Source organism: Pogona vitticeps, chromosome 1 (genome assembly GCF_051106095.1).
Source record: "Pogona vitticeps strain Pit_001003342236 chromosome 1, PviZW2.1, whole genome shotgun sequence".
Lineage (NCBI taxonomy): Eukaryota > Metazoa > Chordata > Lepidosauria > Squamata > Agamidae > Pogona > Pogona vitticeps.
Genome location: NC_135783.1, coordinates 235,785,836 through 235,806,081, shown reverse-complemented (window position 1 = coordinate 235,806,081; position 20,246 = coordinate 235,785,836). Strand labels below are relative to the sequence as shown.

The following is a 20,246-nucleotide window of genomic DNA, read 5'->3' as shown; positions in this document are numbered from 1 at the left end:
AACTTTTAAATTACAAGTTAGCTTATCATTTATAGCAATGTTCCATATTTTATTATACCATTCTTCCATTTGAAATTCCAATTTTGATTTCCAATGCCTAGCTTTTATTAATTTGGCTGCTGTTAATAAATTGGTAATCAACTCTTTAGTCATCATATCATATTCCACACTCTCAAATATTGATAACAGAGCTTTCTCAGGATTAAATTCTATATCTTTTCCACATATGTCATTTAATTCTTTAAAGATCGGTTTCCAAAATCTTTGTGATTTTTCACATTCCCACCACATGTTCAGTCCTGGTATTTAAGAAGCCAAACAAATGAGAGGTCAGAAAACAAGTCCTTTAAGAACCTTGGACAGCTCCAAGGCAAGCAGCAAATTCACTGAGCAGTGTTGCTGACTGATCTTCAGCACCATGAGTTTTCCTAAACTCTGATAGCTTGCTGAAGAACAGGGATTCACCAAGGTGCTGAACAGCCCATTATCTCTCCACAGCCTCAAGACAGGCACTTCACTCCTACTGGAGAGCAGATTTGCCATAGCAGGCACTGTGGGGGTAGGCAATGATTCTGCTTTCTCACTGGGATGCATCTCAGGCATTACCTCAAATCAAGGTGTATAGTATCCAAGATCCAGGTTTTTTAGGTTCAAGAGATTCTGCCAACCCCAGGTCGCTGGACCTAAAGTCAGCTTCAGAAGCCAAATACTGTATGTATGGGGGGGTATTGACTAATTCCAATTATCTCCATATTACACAGTTAAAGCCGTTTGATACCAGTTCATTTGCCAATGCTACATCCTATGGGATCCTAGGATTTGCAGTATGGTGTAGATCTTTACTTAGAATGAGAGCCCTAGTGCATTTTCCTGAATTACTACCACTCAAAGAGATTTCTAGGTACCTCACCAACTACACATTCTAGAATACCATAGGATGGAACCATGGCAGTTAAACTAGTATCAAACTACTGCACCTCTGTAGTGTTAATATAGTCTCCTTATCTGCACCATGACAAGTATAGCCAATCCTGGCAACCTTACTTGTAGCCTTGCACTGACTAAGAGCAGTGGTGCTCACTAGTATCGTCTGCTGCCCTCTATATCATCTGCTCACTGTATAATCTGAAGCAAACTTCCAAACTCTGCAACTTGTTGAGAACAATTGGAATGCTTTTCTTTTTTTTCTAGGTCTACTCTATTCCTTGCGAGATCAGACTATTAGAATTGTCCATGATCTGTCAACTTCCCAATAAAGCCTGATGCCCTGTTTGCATTCTCACTGGACAGCAGACTATTCCTATTTCCCCCCAGAGAATGACCCATTTTTAAAAGAGAATATTGGAACTATAGATTATTTGACATATACCCCATGTACATCCAGTACAGTCCTGCCCTGCTTAACGATTGCCCCGCATTACGACAAATCTGCTTTACGACGATCTTTTTGCGCTCGCAATTACGATCACAAAACAATGTTCTAAATGGTTTTTTTTCGCTTTGCAAAGATCAGTTCCCTGCTTCAGGAACCGATTCTTTGCATTACAACGATCAAAACAGCTGATTGTCAGGTTTTCAAAATGGCTGCCGGGTGCTTAAAATGGCTCCCCGCTGTGCTTAAGGACAGATTCCTCGCTAGACAGGGACAAAAAATGGCCACCATATGGAGGATCTTCACTGGACAGTGAGTTTTTAGCCCATTGGAATGCATTAACCGGGTTTTAATGCGTTTCAATGGGTTTTTTATTTTCATTTTACGACGTTTTCGCTCTACAGCGATTTCACTGGAACAAATTAACATCATTAAGCGAGGCACCACTGTATTCCTCAAAACAAACAAACAAACAAAAAGCCCTCTAACCTACAAACTGTAGCAGCCAGTCTGTTTAGCAAGTGCATTTTCTGGCAAATGTTTAAAATTTATAAAATAGTCATTTTCTCCAGCTGTTTGATTTTTGTTTGGGGAAAAGGGCTGGAATATGGTGGTGGTAGATGTTTTAATGGAGACTGAAACAAAAGAAGGGGGATTTAACTTTCCTTTGGTCCTCGCTCAGCACCATCAGATCTGCTATTTGAAATAGAAGATGGGCTATTTGCTCATTTCCTCCCATCCCAAATAATATAGCAGTTCCAGGGTTTGTGATCCCAGTTTGTGATCCCAGTGGGACCAAAGGTCTGAGCCCCCTTTCCTCTTATACCCTGGTCCTGAACAAGTCTGAGCCAGGCTATTGCGTCAATAATAATAATAATAATAATAATAATAATAATAATAATAATAATAATAATAATAATAATAATAATAATAATAATAATAATAATAATAATAATAATAATAATAATAATAATAATAATAATAATAATAATACTTTAAAAGAGATCACACAGCATTGCAGCATTGGGAAAGCGGGAACGTAGCAAGAGTGCAGAAATTTCCCAGATCCTTCTCTGGGGCCCAGACTTCCTAGGTGATCTTTTTTTCTCTCTCCAGACAAGTGACATACCATAGCTTTCTGGCCACCTTCTGCTGCCCGTTCCACAGTTTGGCTAATTGTCCCCTTCACAGCTGCAGTGGCTTCTCTTTTCCTTCCCCTCCCCCATCCCTCTCCCATTCTCTCTTTTACCCTCCCTTGTTCTCCCCATCCCCGTCTTTTTAAGTGGCATCATCTGTTACTTGTGCCCCTCTCTTTTCTAGGCCAGTAACAAATATAACACAAAGAACCGTGCCAAACGTTCAGCACTCAAGGCGAGATGAATGTAACCGTCATCCTGCAAATGAGTCAATGGCAGAATTCTCATGGATTTGGACAGACTCAGATTTTATTCCTGTTGTTGGAGAGGTTCAGTCAGTGACTAAGGCAGATCTTAAAAGGTTTGCATTAACACACAGCTGAATGGAATCCCAGACAGCTACAGCCTTTGCGGTCACTATCTGAACAAGCATAATAAAATCACAGCTACATGTATAACTAATCAACCACACGCCATTTTCTAGAATGCCATTTTCTAGTTCAACTCTTTAAAATGAAACCACTTTGAACAGAGGTGCCAGGTTCAAATAGCGAGTACACCCAATGATGTCTCCCTTTACTTTGTGAATATTCCATGAGCAGTAAGAAGAGGTGCTGTTAAGGGGATGAATTATTCATTGTGCTTTATATTCGCAATTCTGCTTGTTTGGTTTTACGTACTACCCATTTTCCCCAGAGGGGAAAAAAATTTAAACCAAATCATTTGTCTTTTTTCCTCGACTCCCTTAAGGGAGACATTCCCAATGCTTTTCTAATTGCTTTGTGTGTATATCAAATGCCATTAGACATCATCGCCGCTTGAGAAGCCAGTGGAACGTTGTAGCATATAGGAAAGTAAATAAACCTCATTAGTGTCATTATTGCTGACAATTGTAGAGTCAATAACATCAGAATCATCCACAAAGATACACCCAACAACACTTCAACACAGCCAACAGACATTTCGGGCCAAATATGTCTCATGTGGAATGCCATTACTGGCTTCAATGGAGTTACATCAGCCATGAATTTATCACCTGCAGCTGTCAAACCCAATATGAGTGGAGTATATTTCAAGCATGTTTAAAAGCTAAATTAAATGGAAAGAGGTTTTAGGGGGCATTTAAACACTTTGTAGCAGTGCTGACAATCCATCCTCTAGAGCATAGGGCTAAGCAAATAGGAACTGGGAAATGAAGCCAACTAGAAGCTGAAAGAGAAGCCAATCAATCTATTTTCATTCTCTTTTCTGGATGAAATGAAACCTCTTCTTTTTCATTAGAACACTATGCATCATTTTAAAAGGGAGCTCTTTTGTGGGCTTTTTTTTAAAAAAAAAAAACCTTGATTTTTATGTCTTGAAAGGGTCACTATCCACTGTTCCTTGAATTTGTGGGGTTTTTTTTTAAGTGAGCCTGCATTTTTTTTCCCTGATGCAGTCTTCACAAATAATTTTCTTTGAATACTCAGTAATGGTTCTGAAAAAGAAAGTGAAATATCTAGTGCAATTGCACTCCCACCTTGACAATATTTGGATCACATTTAGTACTATCCATATGCTGTCAAGGATAATTATTGCTTAGAGATGGACACAAACTGCCAAACTAGTTCAGCAATTTGTGCTGGTTCATTTAGAGGCCAAACAGGTGTTCAGTGCTTCAAAGCCCTGCCTCCTCCAGCAGGTGCCCACTCAGAGGCAGCACCCAAAGGAGGTGGGGCAGGGAAGACAGGCACCCACTAGAGGTGGAACTTTGAAGCACTGAACACCTGTTTGGCCACTAAACTAACTGGCTTGTACCATTGAATTGGCAGTCCCTGCCCATCTCTAGTTACTAAATCACAGGCACACACACCTTCCCCATAATCTGAACTAGTTGTAAGTGATGGATCATCAGGTGATGGGAAAACCTATTTGTACAAACAAGCTCTTTCCCATAGAGCAGTGGTCCCCAATCTTGGGCCTCCAGATGTTCTTGGACTACAACTCCCAGAAGCCTTCACCACCACCTCTGCTGGCCAAGATTTCTGGGAGCTGAAGTCCAGGAACATATGGAAGCCCAAGGTCGGGGACCACTGACATAGAAGATCTAGTGCATGCCTGTTACTGTCCATCCTTGCTACAGCACCTCTTCAGGTCTGATCCATAATATTTTGCTGCCTGAGATAGAACAACATCATCTCAAATCAAGATGCATATAACCCAGGATTGGTCACTTAAGACACAAAATCCCACAAGAACATATTTCTGGGAGTACAATATATTAACAATAATTTGAACCGATACTTTTTTTGGCCCTAACCCTAACTTCTTTTGTGATGCCCTAAATCAGCTGTCCAAGGCAGTCAACTCACTCTGCTTAATGGTAGAGATAAAAAGTGTCTGATTGTCAACTGCTCAACAATAGTGTAGCAACAGCAGAAATCCTCCTCCTTCTCCCCACATTTCTACAATTAAACTAGTAAAATCAGGAGAAGTCCAGGGACTGCCATAAGTGGATTTTTTGGTATGAGCTGTGTTCTAAGAATGAAAGCAAATTCCTTGACTTGATATGAGCACCCAGTTGCTCAGTTCTGTTTGCTTTTCACAATAAACACATGCCACCTTTTTTCACCTGCATCCACTTGGTGGACCTCACAGTTCTAGTAAAACAGCAAGATCGAACTTCAGACCTAAAATATGCCCACCCATCTCAGTGTGAAATATGCCAGTGGAAGTTTCAGAAGAAATAATAATTGCTCCTCCATACTGCCATTTTTTGCGGGGGGGGAATCAAATCATACCAAGATATAACCTCCTAAACTGGCATCAAATAAACTCAAGAACTTCTGAAAAACAATGGAAACACAACTAACAAAGGACCAAATATCATCAGACTTTTTAATGACTTTCAGGGGGCTATTGTTTTAACTGATACGAATATTTCAGGCAGAAATGCCAATTTTGCCATGTCATAAGCTTCTATTCAGCAAACAAAACACCTTTACAGTATTAGGATAAACAAACCATATCACACTGCAATCCTGTCCCCACTCAACTGGCCACTAGACAGAGAGGGGTTTTCAACTCAATAGAAAGGTACAGGATTGCAATGTCAGTGACTCAGTAAATGCTCTTGCTTGTTATAAATATTGGTGCCTCCAGATTTAGATCCTGAGAGCAATTCCTCTGAGTCTTCCTATGATAAAGGGAGATAAAGAGATCCTGAAGTATCTCTTCAGTGTGGCAGTTAACTTCAGTAAGTAGCAAAGCATAAAGTCGTCACTGGCTTTGATGCTTTCCAATGTAACTCCTTTTATTCTTATGTTAACCATTTAACCATTCTAGAAATAAGAAGCAGACAGGAACGCACGAGACCGAATTGGGTCTCTGCTCTTCCACAGGTCCTCACTGTGGATTACACATGAGCACTCAGAATGGGTCATGCCATAGGCTGGCAGGTCTACTAACATTTTGAACAAGGTCATTGCTTTTAAATGATCGTGACCTTGCAAAATTCTTTGTATGGGGCATCAAGAAAGAATGTATGTGGTCAGCTGTGTAGCCATTTTGAAAACGCTACAATGGCTTAAATCCAGTAGTACATTGTAGCTACTCAGTGGAACTTACGTACACTAAGTGTTGACTCACCAAATCTCCACCAGCTCAGTGAGCCTACTCTAGTAGCAACTAGTAAGGAAACTGAATTTATTTGCTTACTTAATTATGCATATCATTTATATGAAAACTTTTCCCCCATAGGAGACCAGACCCAAGGCAATTCACAACAATTAAACCTGTACGATGCTAGCAGGTTTACAATATTAAGCAAAAACTATATTAAAAACAATTAAACATTGGCCAATGTTAAAACCAAAATTAAAGACAATTGTTAAAACATTTTAAAAACTTTTTTAAAAAATCTCTAACTGTAATAAAGGTGGTATACAATCAATTAAGCCATGAAACAAAATTGGGTAAAAATCAATGAAAAGCTTTACTACTCATTAAATTGCCTGGCATAATAAGAATGTCTTTTTTGCCTGCCATCAAAGAAAGCAAAATATAGAGGCCAGGTGAACTCCTCTGAGGAGGGCATTCCATAGCCATTAAGGCTCTATCCCTCCTTACAGAACTCTGATAAAGAGGCACATGAATAAAAGGCTTGGTAAAAATAAAATACAGGCAGGTAGATATGAGCTATGCAAAGAGGTGCTCCTTCAGGTATTTCTGATTTCTTCCTCTGTTTTAAGAATCTATTAGGAACTGATAGGTGTCAGAAGAAATTGCCTGTGAGGAAATTTTAAAACCACAAATGAAGGTTGACTGTCAATAAAAACACCTCTGCTCTAACTGTCTGACATGGGAGCTGATCGACTGTGCTAAGGAACAGAGCAATTTCTGTCATGGTGGTTCAAAATGGCATGCAATCCTGAGAGAACAACTTCATCACTTGAGCACAAATGAGAACGACGTCATTATTTTAGCCATGTGCCTTGCTATCTGAGAAGTAACTAAGAAGCTCTTTGGGTTGACCTGTACTGCAACAGTAGCTGAAGGCAGGAATATGTATTGAAAAATATAAGTATGTCTCAACACAGAGCTTCCAACATACTGTACATTCATTTGGGCTACTGTAGAACTTCTACAAAAAGAATTCTTGTAAAAGCCAAGTTTGTTGTTACATTGCAAAAAATATATATAATATAAAACACAATTAAACAAATGAAAATATTGAAAGCTCTGGAAACCAGCACAGGAGAAATCTTCCTGTCCATGTGGATTTAAACGGACCATTGAATTTGTTTGAATACATGTGACTGATTAGTCATGTGACTTTGCACTATAACTACAATGCATAGAGCTGGATTGTCCATGTAAACCATTCCTTGTGTGATGACAAGTAATATGCAAAACAAGACTTCCAAGCATTTGCCATTTAATACTAATGCTAGAACACCAGAAGCATTGCATGAATGGCTAATTCCTATTAGTAAAATAAACAGATAAAATCAGAGCACCATAGCAACTAATTTTTTATTACAGGTTTGCGAAAGTTCAGGTGATACAACAAAACTTCCCACAATCCATTCAAGACTAATAATAGCATGGTGGCAACAGAAGCTTTTATAGTCTACAATTAACTATGAATGCAATTCTAACTGGTCAGGACAGCTAAGGTAAGGACCACCTAAGATTCCAGTAGAATAGGTGAAGTTGTACTAAATCCAATGTTCCTCCTCCTTACTAAAGATTACAGATGTTCGGAATTTCTAGGACTGTCCTCACCCTAGCATAATTTTGTACCAGCCTTACAACTCTGGACCTGAGGTGGATGAAATTTCACTGTAGAGTAACTCATACTTCTCTTTCTTTTTTCCTGCTCTTCTGCCAGCAGATCTTAGCCAGCAGCACAGATATACAAGCAGATTGCTCAGTCAACAGAACACTGACAGTCAAACCATTTATAGGTTAAAGAAAACTTCCCGTTAGAACTGAAATCGGATTACTGCTCAAGAGATATGGCCAAAACAGTCCTTTGTGTTTGAGAAATCAGACTTAACCAAAGATGAATAGGCTTGTGACCCAAAGACCAACCACAACACAAAGGAAGCTGATTTGCAAATTATAGGAAGTGATAAAAGCTGTAACCATCACAACCAGCTCTTAAGAAATAACTTCTATCTGTGAGTCAACATGTAACACACAGCTGGACCCTGAGTTTATCCAGCAAAAGAGTATTTGTTTCTACAGTATAAGAAGAGTTTGTCTAGCCATAGAAGCATGTGCCTGATCGTAACCCTCCTTCAGCTGGTGCATCTTTGAGCCAGGATTGTACTGATTCTGAGGTAAAAGCAGCTGCATGATTTTGAGGCAAGTTTGCAAGCATGAAAATGCCAGCTCTTCCCAATTAGTGCAAATTATTGTGATAAGCAGTAATTCATTCATTTCCTTTTTTAAATATAAAAACACACATCTCAACCATGAATAAAGATGATATATTTAATCTGTGTCTTGATTAGAGTTCCCAATTTAATCTTCCATCTTACTGTATTTATTTCAGTAGGGAGAGAATAAAAAAAATTGAAAGACCAATTGGCAAGCTCATCTGTGGAACAAGAATCACAGGCTGCCATGATCTTCAATGTGAAATCAAGGGTGCTGATGTGTTTGGTGAGTGCAGGAGCAAGGCTCAGTCACGTTTTGGGAGTAAGTTACATACAGAAACACGCACGAGAAGAAATACATGGGATTCTCCTAGAAAGATAGTGGCAGCACTGATAGAACAGCCTGTAAACTCTGTGATTCTGTTTCTCCAGTGAAAGATGATGATGATGATGCTTCCACAAGAGATCTGCATCAAATTTGACCAACATTTAGCTATGGAGAGGACAAAGCATAGGAATGAAAGGGGTACTATCAACTCTTTGAAGCAGGAACATCAGATGGTGAGGCATGTTGTGGTTTCTGTTTAAAAAGTTGTGATTTACTTCAGAGACCTAACATTGCTACAGTTCCCTCTCAATATGAAGAACCTAATGAACAAGCAATCAAAGCACATCTGGGTTCATCACAACAACAGTCAGTATCTTTATGTTTTGTTCCATTATGGGGTGGGTTTTTGTTTGTTTCTTTGTGGATTAGATAGAAATATGTTCTTGACAAAACAAACAAAAGAAAATAAAAAATAGAAATATAGAAAATGGAAAGCTTTGCAGGTCCCTGTGCTCCTGTTAATCCCATACTTTGTTGTTATGTGTCATCAAGTTATTTCCAATTTATGATGATCCTAATAGGGCTTTCTAGAGTCAAGAAGTAATTACCACTACAAACATCCCTGTTACGTTTCCATGATCAAGCAGGGATTTGAAACCAAATAACTTGTCCCAGTCCACCACTCTGTCTGTTACACTGCACTGGCACTCATAAAGCCACTTCTTTTACAAAAACCTTTCTCAACTACTACTGTATTGAGTATATTGACTCCAGGGACAACATGTCCCTGGTCCATGGAGGAAATATACTCAACATGATCAAACTTGCTGAAAGAATACCAGGTTGGTGAAGGCTATTTTAAATAATCAAAATCCCTCAGGAGCCGGAAACAGGAGAAAGGCCTTTTAAAAGTTCTGTGCCAGTTCTTAGCAAAGACCTTTAGGGACATACACTTCAGGCTTCAGAAATCATTCTCATGGCTTTCTGACCACCATTCTATGTTCTGGGTATGACATAAAGTTCAAAGCAGCTGGAGTCCCATAATATTTCAAGGTAGCCACATTCCAAATTCCAGAATTCATACTGATGAACTAAAAGAGTGCAAGGTCTTGAGATTTCTTTATCTTACAGATCATCTCTTGTTTCTTGAAATATGGTACATACTTAAATACTATAACAAGTTTAATAACATTCCAATATGTATAACCTATTTGATTCTTAACTATATTGCAAGCTTGTTTCCCAGGTGGCATATAAATTAATTAAATGTAATTAAATAAAAAATGAATAAATGGATATGTTGTATTAGTACCACCTGACTGAAGGCACCTGCTCATGAATTCTGGATGAAACCCTATCTGTGTAGGTCCTACAGTGTAGAGATGATAATATCATTAGCCAGGGCAATTTTTTTTTTGAAGTTAAACATTTCCTTCTCCTGTCCTGGGGCCACCAGAGGTCCCAGACAATGAAAGGGTTTGATTAATTTCTTTTTTTAAAAAAAAAGTCTCAGTTGATGACATCATCAACCTTACACTGCAGAATTACATGAACAAAATTTCAGCCAGTATGTCTCAAACAAGAGAGACGCAAAGAAGCAAGTTCCAATGAATGTTCTCTCTGAGCCTGGCTGGAGGATTCCATCTCAACAGGCCTTCTGCTGAACAACCATCTCTGAGATGTTATGCAAAACAAATTTGTTTTGGGTAAATGTTAGTAATATATTTATTTTTATTGTTCATTATTATAATATATATATATATATTTAACTTGCATAATTCTATTTTTTTAAATAATAAGAACATGTCTTGATTTTTTTAAAAAAGATATATTTCAGGGCAATGTGCAGTACATAAAAGTTTAAAACATCAGTACAAAACAATAGTGTAAGTTATAGTTTCTAGCTTCCTGGCCTTCACAAAAAGCATCGCCATAAATTAGTCAAAATCGTAAACCTTGCAGAGGGGAACAAGCACAATAAAAGAGATCATGTAAATTCTCATAATGTGTCCAATTTTAAAATCTTTTTTTTTCTTTTTTTTAATGCCTCGTTGCAATTTGGAAAGTTTAACATTCTAGTTTATCCATTTTTTTACCCATTCTGTATCTGCCAGATGTGTTCTTTTCTTATCCTGATATTTCCACTTTTCTCCAGTATACCTTTGTTTTTGTCTGTGTGCTTGTGGGACTATAGAGATACATTCAGTTTACAGTGTTTTTATCTCACATTTTCTTCTTCGTTAGTGCATGCAAATCCGTCCAAGCAGCTGTGCTAACTTGTCTTTTGTGCCATCTTGTGGGGAAATCCAAAATCTGCAGGGCTGCAAGAAGACAATCTGAAATTAATGCTCACATTCCTGTTGATGTTAAAGGAGAATCAAACAGAAGCTACAGAAGCTTGAAGTGGATATTCTTAAGAGAACTTTAGGTAGGGTAGGCAGCATATAAGTTAAATAAATAAATAAATAAATTAATAAAAATGTCCAAATGTTAAATGGAGACAAATAAACCAAAAAAAGGTCAGATGTTTTTATGGTGGGCTACAAAAAGTCAGAAAACCTCTACAATGTTTGATGAGTTCCTGTGTTTTATTGTTTCCAACCTCCAAAAAATGTTTTGTTCTCACTCAGGTCATTCTAAATCATTCTATATTTAGGGTGCAATCACCTCACAAGAAATGATTGCATATGATTGCACTGGAAAGGATTGTTTTCCCTTAAGGTGACACTTCTGTCCATCTGGGAATTGCTCCAGCCCAGCCCTGCAAAAATTAGCGTTGCTGCTGGACCAAAAAATTTCACCTTAGACACAGAGCAAGGTCAAGCTGAAGCACTTTTGCCCATCTGCCATGTCACTGCTTGGGAAATAATTTGCACCAGACAGTGCTATTAGCAGTCCAAAATGGGAGCTATTTAACTGTCTGCTTACATCCTTAGGTGGAATGTACAGAGCAAACAACGGGGATACAACTTTCCTCTTCCAAATCTTTCCACAGACAAACATCACAGTTACCCACATTACTATCCCACAAACTGCACCAGAGCACAGACAGTGTTCTGACTCCTGTCCTCTGAAGATGCCGGCCACAGAGACTGACAAAACGTTAGGAAGAACAACCTTGTCAAGAACACGGCCAAAGAGCCCGAAAAACCTACGAAAACCATCAGATCCCAGCTGTGAAAGCCTTCGTGAATACATCACAGTTACAGCTTACAATATCCCAGTAATTAGAACAAGGCAAGTCATCTTTAATGCACATCTACAAGTCCTTGAAAGCCAATGGATGTTAACCTTACTGTATTTGAAACCAATTAGAGTCAGATGGTACTATGTTAGCTAAAAGAGTGTAAGAACACAAATCCAATGTTTCTGTGTTTTATTCAACCAACGTAGGTTGGTTTAAGCAAGTTTTCCAGCTAAAGCAAGCCTAGAGAACCTTTGGCTTCCAGTCGTTCTAAACTGGACCTGTTACAGCCCAGGTCATGTTGTGTAGGTGTGACAGGAGCTGTAAGCTGAAGTGTCTGGAAGGAAATAATTCCCCCAGTCTTGAGTTAACAAATGAATGGCTAGCCTCTTTCTCCAACGGGTATACTACTTGGAGCTCACAATTGCCCTGGTTTTTGGGAAATCCCATGGTTGGAGGAAAATGCCAAGACGAGTTTTCTTTTTACAGGAGACAATATGTAGTGCTTTGAATTGTTCTGATGTGCACTTTTTCAGCTTTTGTCATGGTTACCCTAGTGTGGCTAGAGAGACCCACACTAACCACTTAGACACACTACCCTAATATTCCTGGTGTGGGTGAAGTCTAAGAGAGCCAGATGTACTGATGGCTGAGGGAAATCTTCCTGCCTGGCACCTTCCCAAGATCTTAGTCCACCCTGAATAAACAATGCCTCCAGAGAGTTACGAAAAATCCACAAGGTTCAGCAGTTTGACTCCACCAACCCTGCAAGGTGGAAACACCAGTGCACCCACAAATACACAAGGTCTTGGTAGATGGTCAAGGTAAGGCCTAGTTTTAAATACTGACAACCCTCTCACTCCAAAAGAATGAAAGAATTGTAAAAATCTTATATTTTCTTAAAGGGGTTGGAAAAAGTCAAAAAGATCAAAAACTTCAAAAATGATTTTTAACACTTACAGGACTAGTCAAACAGCTACGGAGCAAGTAAGCAATTAAAAATGAGGGAAGAGGAGTCATAGAACAAGCCCATAATAAAATAAGAAAACTAGGTAACCTATGCTACTACTTACATCCTAGAACAGCTTCAGCATAGCCTCAGAGCATGTATGAATTGCATATCTTGTTGTTGTTGTTTAGTCGCTAAGTTGTGTCCGGCTCTTTGTGACCCCATGGACCAGAGCATGCCAGGCCCTCCTGTCTTCCACTGCCTCCCGGTGTTTGGTCAAATTCATGTTGGTAGCTTCAATGACACTGTCCAAGCATCTCATCCTCTGTCGTCCCCCTTTCCTCTTGCCTTCACACTTTCCCAACATCAGGGTCTTTTCCAGCGAGTCTTCTCTTCTCATGAGATGGCCAAAGTCTTGCAGCCTCAGCTTCAGGATCTGTCCTTCCAGTGAGCACTCGGGGTTGATTTAACTTCAAAATGGATAGGTTTGTTCTCCTTGCAGTCCAGGGGACTCTCAAGAGTCTCCTGTAGCACCATTATTCAAAAGCATCAATTCTTCAGCGGTCAGCCTTCTTTATGGTCCAGCTGTCACTTCCATACATCGCTACTGGAAAAACCATAGCTTTGACTATGCAGACCTTTGTCAGCAAAGTGATGTCTCTGCTTTTTAAGATGCTGTCTAAGTTTGTTTGCGCTTTCCTCCCCAGAAGCAGGCGTATTTTAATTTCGTGGCTGCTGTCACCATCTGCAGTGATCATGGAGCCCAAGAAGGTAAAATCTGTCATTGCCTGCATATCTTACCTTTCTATTTGCCAGGAGGTGATGGGACCAGTGAGTAGGCCATGATCTTAGTTTTTTTCATGTTGAGCTTCAGACCATTTTTTGCGCTCTCCTCTTTCACCCTCATTAAGAGGTTCTTTAATTCCTCCTCACTTTCTGCCATCAGAGTGGCATCATCTGCATATCTGAGGTTGTTGATATTTCAGGAGATATGGTTTCAAACCTTGGTGAGCACTGGAAACTTCTGTCCTTATTTTCATAACCAGCGTGCAGAGGAAGCCAGGAACCATCGGCCGGCCACAGCCACTGGGTGAGAGGCAGTGGACTGTGGTTGGGCTCCTGCTGGATGCCAGCTCTCTTTCCCAAGAGAGCTGCTCAGCCCCCTCTGTGTCTGCAGAACCAGGCCCTGCTGCTCCAGGCTGCCTCATTCCCCTTCAACATCAGCCACCTGGCCTAGGGAGAGAGCTTTTATCTGGAGCTGCCTTTGGGGCCTGACCAGACCAGCGTGCAGAGGAAGCCAGGAACCATCAGCCGGCCACAGCCACTTGGTGAGAGGCAGTGGACTGTGGTTGGGCTCCTGCTGGATGCCAGCTCTCTTTCCCAAGAGAGCTGCTCAGCCCCCTCTGTGTCTGCAGAACCAGGCCCTGCTGCTCCAGGCTGCCTCATTCCCCTTCAACATCAGCCACCTGGCCTAGGGAGAGAGCTTTTATCCGGAGCTGCCTTTGGGGCCTGACCAGACCAGCGTGCAGAGGAAGCCAGGAACCATCGGCCGGCCACAGCCACTTGGTGAGAGGCAGTGGACTGTGGTTGGGCTCCTGCTGGATGCCAGCTCTCTTTCCCAAGAGAGCTGCTCAGCCCCCTCTGTGTCTGCAGAACCAGGCCCTGCTGCTCCAGGCTGACTCATTCATCTCAACATGAGCCACATAACTTTGGGGGGGGGGAGAGAAGGGGCTTTAGAAATGTTTTATTTTATATATGTTTTAAATGTTTTTAAATTGTTATTAATTGCCATAAATTAAGAAGAGACCCACAGTGGATCTAATGGAACAGGAAGGGGGGAGGGTGTTGGAGGGGGCAGCCATTGAGGTGGTGCTGGGTAGGGGAAGGAATGGCGGTGGGGGTAGAACATGCCCGCGTAGGAGAAGAGAGGTTAGATATCTTACATCTATCCCCTCTTCTAGTTCTACCCCCAACCAGATGGTATCAGGCGACCATATCAGCAAACCCTTGGGCCACACGGTGCTGTTGATGAACGCCAGGTCAGTACAAAATAAAACTGCCCTCATCCATGATGTAATTCTGGATGAGGGGGCTGACCTGGCGTGCATTACTGAGACCTGGGTGGGAGAGGAAGGTGGTGTCCCCCTCTCCCAGCTGTGTCCGCCTGGGTACTCAGTCCAGCACCAAGGTCGCTCGGAGGGTCGGGGAGGGGGAGTTGCTATAGTCTATAGGAGTTCTATCTCCTTGACCAGGCTTCCTATCTCTTTGAGAGGAGGTCTCGAGGGCCTGTATTGTGTGTTGGGCTCGCGAGACAGGTTAGGGATTCTGTTGGTGTACCGCCCACCCTGCTGCGTACCAACAGTCTCCCTGCCTGAGCTGACGGAGGTAGTCTCGGACCTGGTGTTGAGGACTCCCAGGCTGTTGGTGCTGGGGGACCTCAACATTCATGCCGAGGCTCCCTTGACTGGGGCAGCTCAGGACTTCATGGCCGCCATGACAACCATGGGGCTGTCTCAATGTGTCATCGGCCCAACGCATGAGAAGGGCCATACCTTGGAAGATGGTGGTTTGGATGTGGAGGGGCTGGTCGTGACCCCATTGTCATGGTCAGACCACTTCCTGGTCAAGTTTAGTCTATTAGCTTCTTCTTCCCTCTGCAAGGGTGGGGGATCTATTAAGATGATCCGCCCTCGGAGACTAATGGATCCAGATGGATTCCTGAATGCTCTGGGGGATTATCCATCTGATATGGCCGGCGCTCCTGTCGAAGCTCAGGTCACCCTATGGAATAAGGAGATGACCCGGGCTGTTGACACGATTGCGCCTAAGCGCCCTCTCCCTGCTCGCCGAGCCCAGACAGCCCCTTGGTATACTTCTGAACTGCGGGCGATGAAGCGAGAGGGGAGACGGCTGGAGCGCAGGTGGAGGAAATCCCGCTGGGAGTCCGACCGAACACGACTTAGAGCCCATTATCGGGCCTATTTCGTGGCAATACGGCTGGCGAAACGGCAATATTTCTCCAGCCGTATTGCTTCCTCAGAATGTCGTCCAGCCGAGCTGTTTCGGGTGGTCCAGGATCTTCTTCAACCGGGAAATCCGGTGGAGGTCCTGGACTGCTCATCAGCTCGTTGTGATGAGTTTGCCATCCATTTTGAGGAAAAAATCGCTCAGATTCGCAGTGGGTTGGACTCCACAGTTACTGCAGAGTCAGAGGATGTATCCAGCGCACCGTGCTTTGGTCAGGTATTAATGGATGAGTTTCAATTGTTGAGACCTGAGGATGTGGACAGGGTGCTTGGATCTGTCCGTTCTACCACAACTCCGCTCGACCCTTGCCCATCCTGGCTAATTAGAAGATCAGCCAGGGGGGTTCGCACCTGGGTCCAGGAGGCTGTGAACGCCTCTTTGAGAGAGGGAGTGGTCCCTACCACCTTGAAAGAGGCGGTAATTCGACCACTCCTTAAAAAGCCAAACCTGGACCCCCAAGGCTGGTGGCTAACTACCGACCAGTAGCGAACCTCCCTTATTTGGGCAAAGTGTTGGAGCGGGTTGTGGCTGGGCAACTCCAGGCGCTGCTGGATGAAACTGATTTTCTAGATCCATTTCAATCGGGTTTCAGGCCGGGTTTTGGTACAGAGACTGCCTTGGTCGCCCTGTATGATGACCTTTGCCGGGAGAGAGACAGGGGGAGTGTGACCCTGTTGATACTCCTGGACCTCTCAGCGGCTTTCGACACCATCGACCATGGTGTCCTTCTGGATAGGCTGGCTGGGTTGGGAGTTGGGGGCACTGTTTTACGGTGGTTCCGCTCCTTCCTGGCTGACCGTGTCCAGAGGGTGGTGCTGGGGGACAGTTGCTCTGCCCCATGGCATTCATGTCATGGGGTTCCTCAGGGCTCGATACTGTCCCCCATGCTGTTTAACATCTACATGAAACCGCTGGGAGAGGTCATCAGGAGGTTTGGGCTGAGGAGTCAGCAATATGCTGACGACACTCAGCTCTACCTCTCGTTTTCCACCAATCCAGGTGAGGCGGTTTCTGTGCTGAACTCGTGTCTGGACCTGATAATGGACTGGATGAGGGTCAATAAATTGAAACTCAATCCAGACAAGACGGAAGTGCTGTTAGTGGGTGCTTCGCCAGACAGGCTGGAGGGCCATCTCCCTGCCCTGAATGGGGTTACACTCCCCCTAAGGGACAGGGTCCGCAGCTTGGGGGTGCTCCTGGACCCCAGTCTAACACTGGAAGCCCAGGTGGACTCGGTGGCCAGGGGCGCCGTCCTCCAGCTGCGGAAACTATACCAGCTACGGCCCTACCTGGACGAGCGGAGTCTCATGACAGTTACACATGCACTGGTAACATCCCGTATAGATTACTGCAATGCGCTTTACGTGGGGCTGCCTTTGAAGACGGTCCGGCGACTGCAGCTGGTCCAGAATCGAGCGGCGCGGCTGGTGAGTGGTGTGGCCGCCAGGGAACATATCAAGCCGATTCTGTATAAGTTACATTGGCTACCAGTTGCTGCCCGGGCCCAATTCAAAGTGCTTGTTTTGACATATAAAGCCCTAAACGGCTTGGGCCCTGGATACCTGAAGGACCGCCTCCTTCCATATAAGCCTACCTGGCAGTTAAGATCTAGCCAGGGGGCCCTTTTGAAAGAGCCGTCCCTCAAGGAGGTAAGAGGGACGGCTTGTAGACAAAGGGCCTTTTCGGCAGCTGCCCCCAGACTATGGAATGCCCTCCCGACTGAGATTCGTCTGGCGCCGACACTGATGACATTTCGGCGCCAGGTCAAAACCTTCCTGTTCCAGAAGGCTTTTAACTGAAATAATATTAGCTGTGGGTCCGATGGCAATTTTATATATATTTTAATTGTATTTTAATTGCTACATAATTTTATTGTATTTTAAATGCTGTAAGCCGCCCAGAGACCTTCGGGTAGTGTGGGCGGCATATAAATTAAATAAATAAATAAATAAATATACAGAGTTCCCATTTTCCGACTCTTCCAGAAGATCTGCTAATCAGGTGTTGAATTTCCCTGAACTTTCCAGAAGAAAAGAGCTGCTTCTTCCCCATCCTCTTACTCAGCTGAACCATTCTCCTAATTAACTCAGCACCAAAGAGGTAGCTCACCTTAGCCTTAAAGTTTTGTTCCTCACAGAGATCAGCTGCAGATATTACTATCTCCCAATTGGGCAGTTCCCCCCTTCTCTCAGTCTGCATGTCTTAAGCACAAACTACAAAGCCTGATTTTCCAGAAGAGTAACTGAAACCATGATCCCTTATTTTCTCAATCTCTTGATATTCTTCTGGTAGCATTTTGAGACTCCGGCTTCCAGAAGCCTGGGATGTTCTTCATCCGAACCAGATGGAGACCTGAAAAGCTTTCCACTCTGATCTAAAGCCTCCTGGATAATTCTTAAAAGTAGGATCCACACCGGCCTTGAGAAGGTTCTTTAGAAAGGGAAAAGTCCTAGACATGGGCTCTTACCCATCACAGTGAGTTGGGCTTTCCTTTATGGTCAACTATGGATCTTGGGAGTAGAACGCAAATGTTCTCTCATAAGCACACAGCTGGATTTTGTGGAACTACCATTTTAATTTTCACAGTGCTTCTGACAGCATCTCTGTGAGGAATTGTGGGGAATTAAAATGCCAGACCCAGAGAACATTCGTTAGACAGAAAAGGGTGGGGATGTTTTAAGGGAACTTCAGGGCAAGCAAACAAGTCAGCAGAATTCACAGGGCTCCATTGTGGCTTTGTGAGGGTGTTGCATGCTAAGAAGTCTGAGTATCTTTTTTTTTAAAAAAGGATTTTCCACAAAAAGAGGAAATGAAGGCAAACATCCATTATGACATGCAAATTTTGCTTTAACGGAATTATGCGTATTTTAAAAGGGAATCTTTGAACTTCTACCACATTCAGCACAAAAACAAACAGCTTTTCAATGATTTGGGGGAAGGGGGGGCAGATAGTTGTCCATGAGAATTTAAGCCATTTAAATGGAGATGAATATGGATGAGGACTGAACAGATTCAACATTGTTTGTCACTTACATCTCCAAGCAATGGCTAATCCCACTAATTAGGATGTGTAATGATAAAGTGTTTGTACCTGATATATCCTCAGTTGTTAACTGTTCCATTCCAAAAGCCTTCAGGACTGGCACCATATGTCCACTTGGGACTGCAAGAAAGCAGTACTCCAGAGGAAGTGTCCTTTGTTGGCATGTGAAGGTGAAACAGTTGGGCTTTTTTTCATGATCTAGGATAATAGAAGGAAGATGAAAACACTTGTGACAAAAGGCTAGAAAAAATGCCGATATGTAATAGAAAGGTTCTCTTCAAAGTATCTCTGAAGATTCTGAGTCATCCAGGTGCAGTTATCTGGAAGTTGAGTCATGGCAACTGGACTTCTTTCTCGTTAGGTTGAAATATTTTGCTACTCATCCAAGCAACTTCTTCAGTCTGAGGAGAGTTGGTAGGAGATCCCTGATACAGTATACCACAGAAAGCGAGTATACCCCTCACATTTCATAAATATTTTAGTATATCTTTTCATGTGACAATACTGAAGAAATGACACTTGGCTACAATGTAAAGGAGTTAGTATACAGCTCATATAATAAATGTGCTGTCCCCTCAAAATAACGCAACACACACCCATTAATGCCTAAACCACTGGCAGCTAAGGTAGGGAGAGGAAGGGCGTGGGGGGATAGGCTGTGGAGGTGGGTGGCTGCCTATCAGCATGCTGATCAGCTGATCGGTGGGCTAGTAGTCAGAATGGGGAGGCCATAGGAAGAGAGGGAAGGCTCTTCGTATAGGGGACGAATAAAAATGGGGCAATATTCATCCCTTCATATTTGTCAGGGTCTCTGGAACCCACAAATATGAAAGGATGAATATTTGACGAATCATGATCCATTTTTTTATTCGTCCCCATGTCTAGCTGGAGTCATCTTCTAGAAGGTGTTTAGTGGCTTCTTTTCCACTTCTTCCATGTATAAGTTGACAACAATGGGCAACACCGGGGAACTCATGGCACAGCCATAGAGAAAGACTTCAGAAGTGGGATTATCCTTCACTCCCAGTCCTTTGCCCTTCTAACGAGCCTATTCAGGCCAGGGGGAAGTGACTCCAACATGGAGGATATATGAGGGATCTCCTACCAACTCTCCTTGGACTGAAGAAGCTGCTTGGATGAGTAGCGAAATGTTTCAATCTAATAAGAAGTCCAGTTGCCATGACTCAACTTTCAGGTTCTCTTCAAAGGTGTATTGATGCTTTCCACAGAAACGTCACATACTGCACCCCCTGTGTTTTATAGACTTGAGGTCCACCCTCTCTTGAATCTTTCATGTTGCAATAACTGTCAACCTCCCAGTTGAGGATAGCAGTTCATGCACT

General features: G+C 42.6%; 1 long non-coding RNA gene across 2 annotated transcripts; it reads right to left on the bottom strand.

Annotated features, from left to right (window-relative positions):
* Positions 1-5,400: 5,400 nt before the first annotated feature.
* On the bottom strand, positions 5,401-19,148 carry LOC144583892 (uncharacterized). 2 transcript variants are annotated; one of them, XR_013537863.1, is made up of 3 exons: positions 18,952-19,148; positions 10,928-11,021; positions 5,401-5,683 (listed from the first exon to the last, which is right to left on the bottom strand). It is a non-coding gene; the product is annotated as an uncharacterized LOC144583892 (long non-coding RNA). The 2 variants fall into 2 exon arrangements; XR_013537851.1 differs by lacking the exon at positions 5,401-5,683 and having other exon boundaries at positions 8,729-11,021.
* Positions 19,149-20,246: the final 1,098 nt, after the last annotated feature.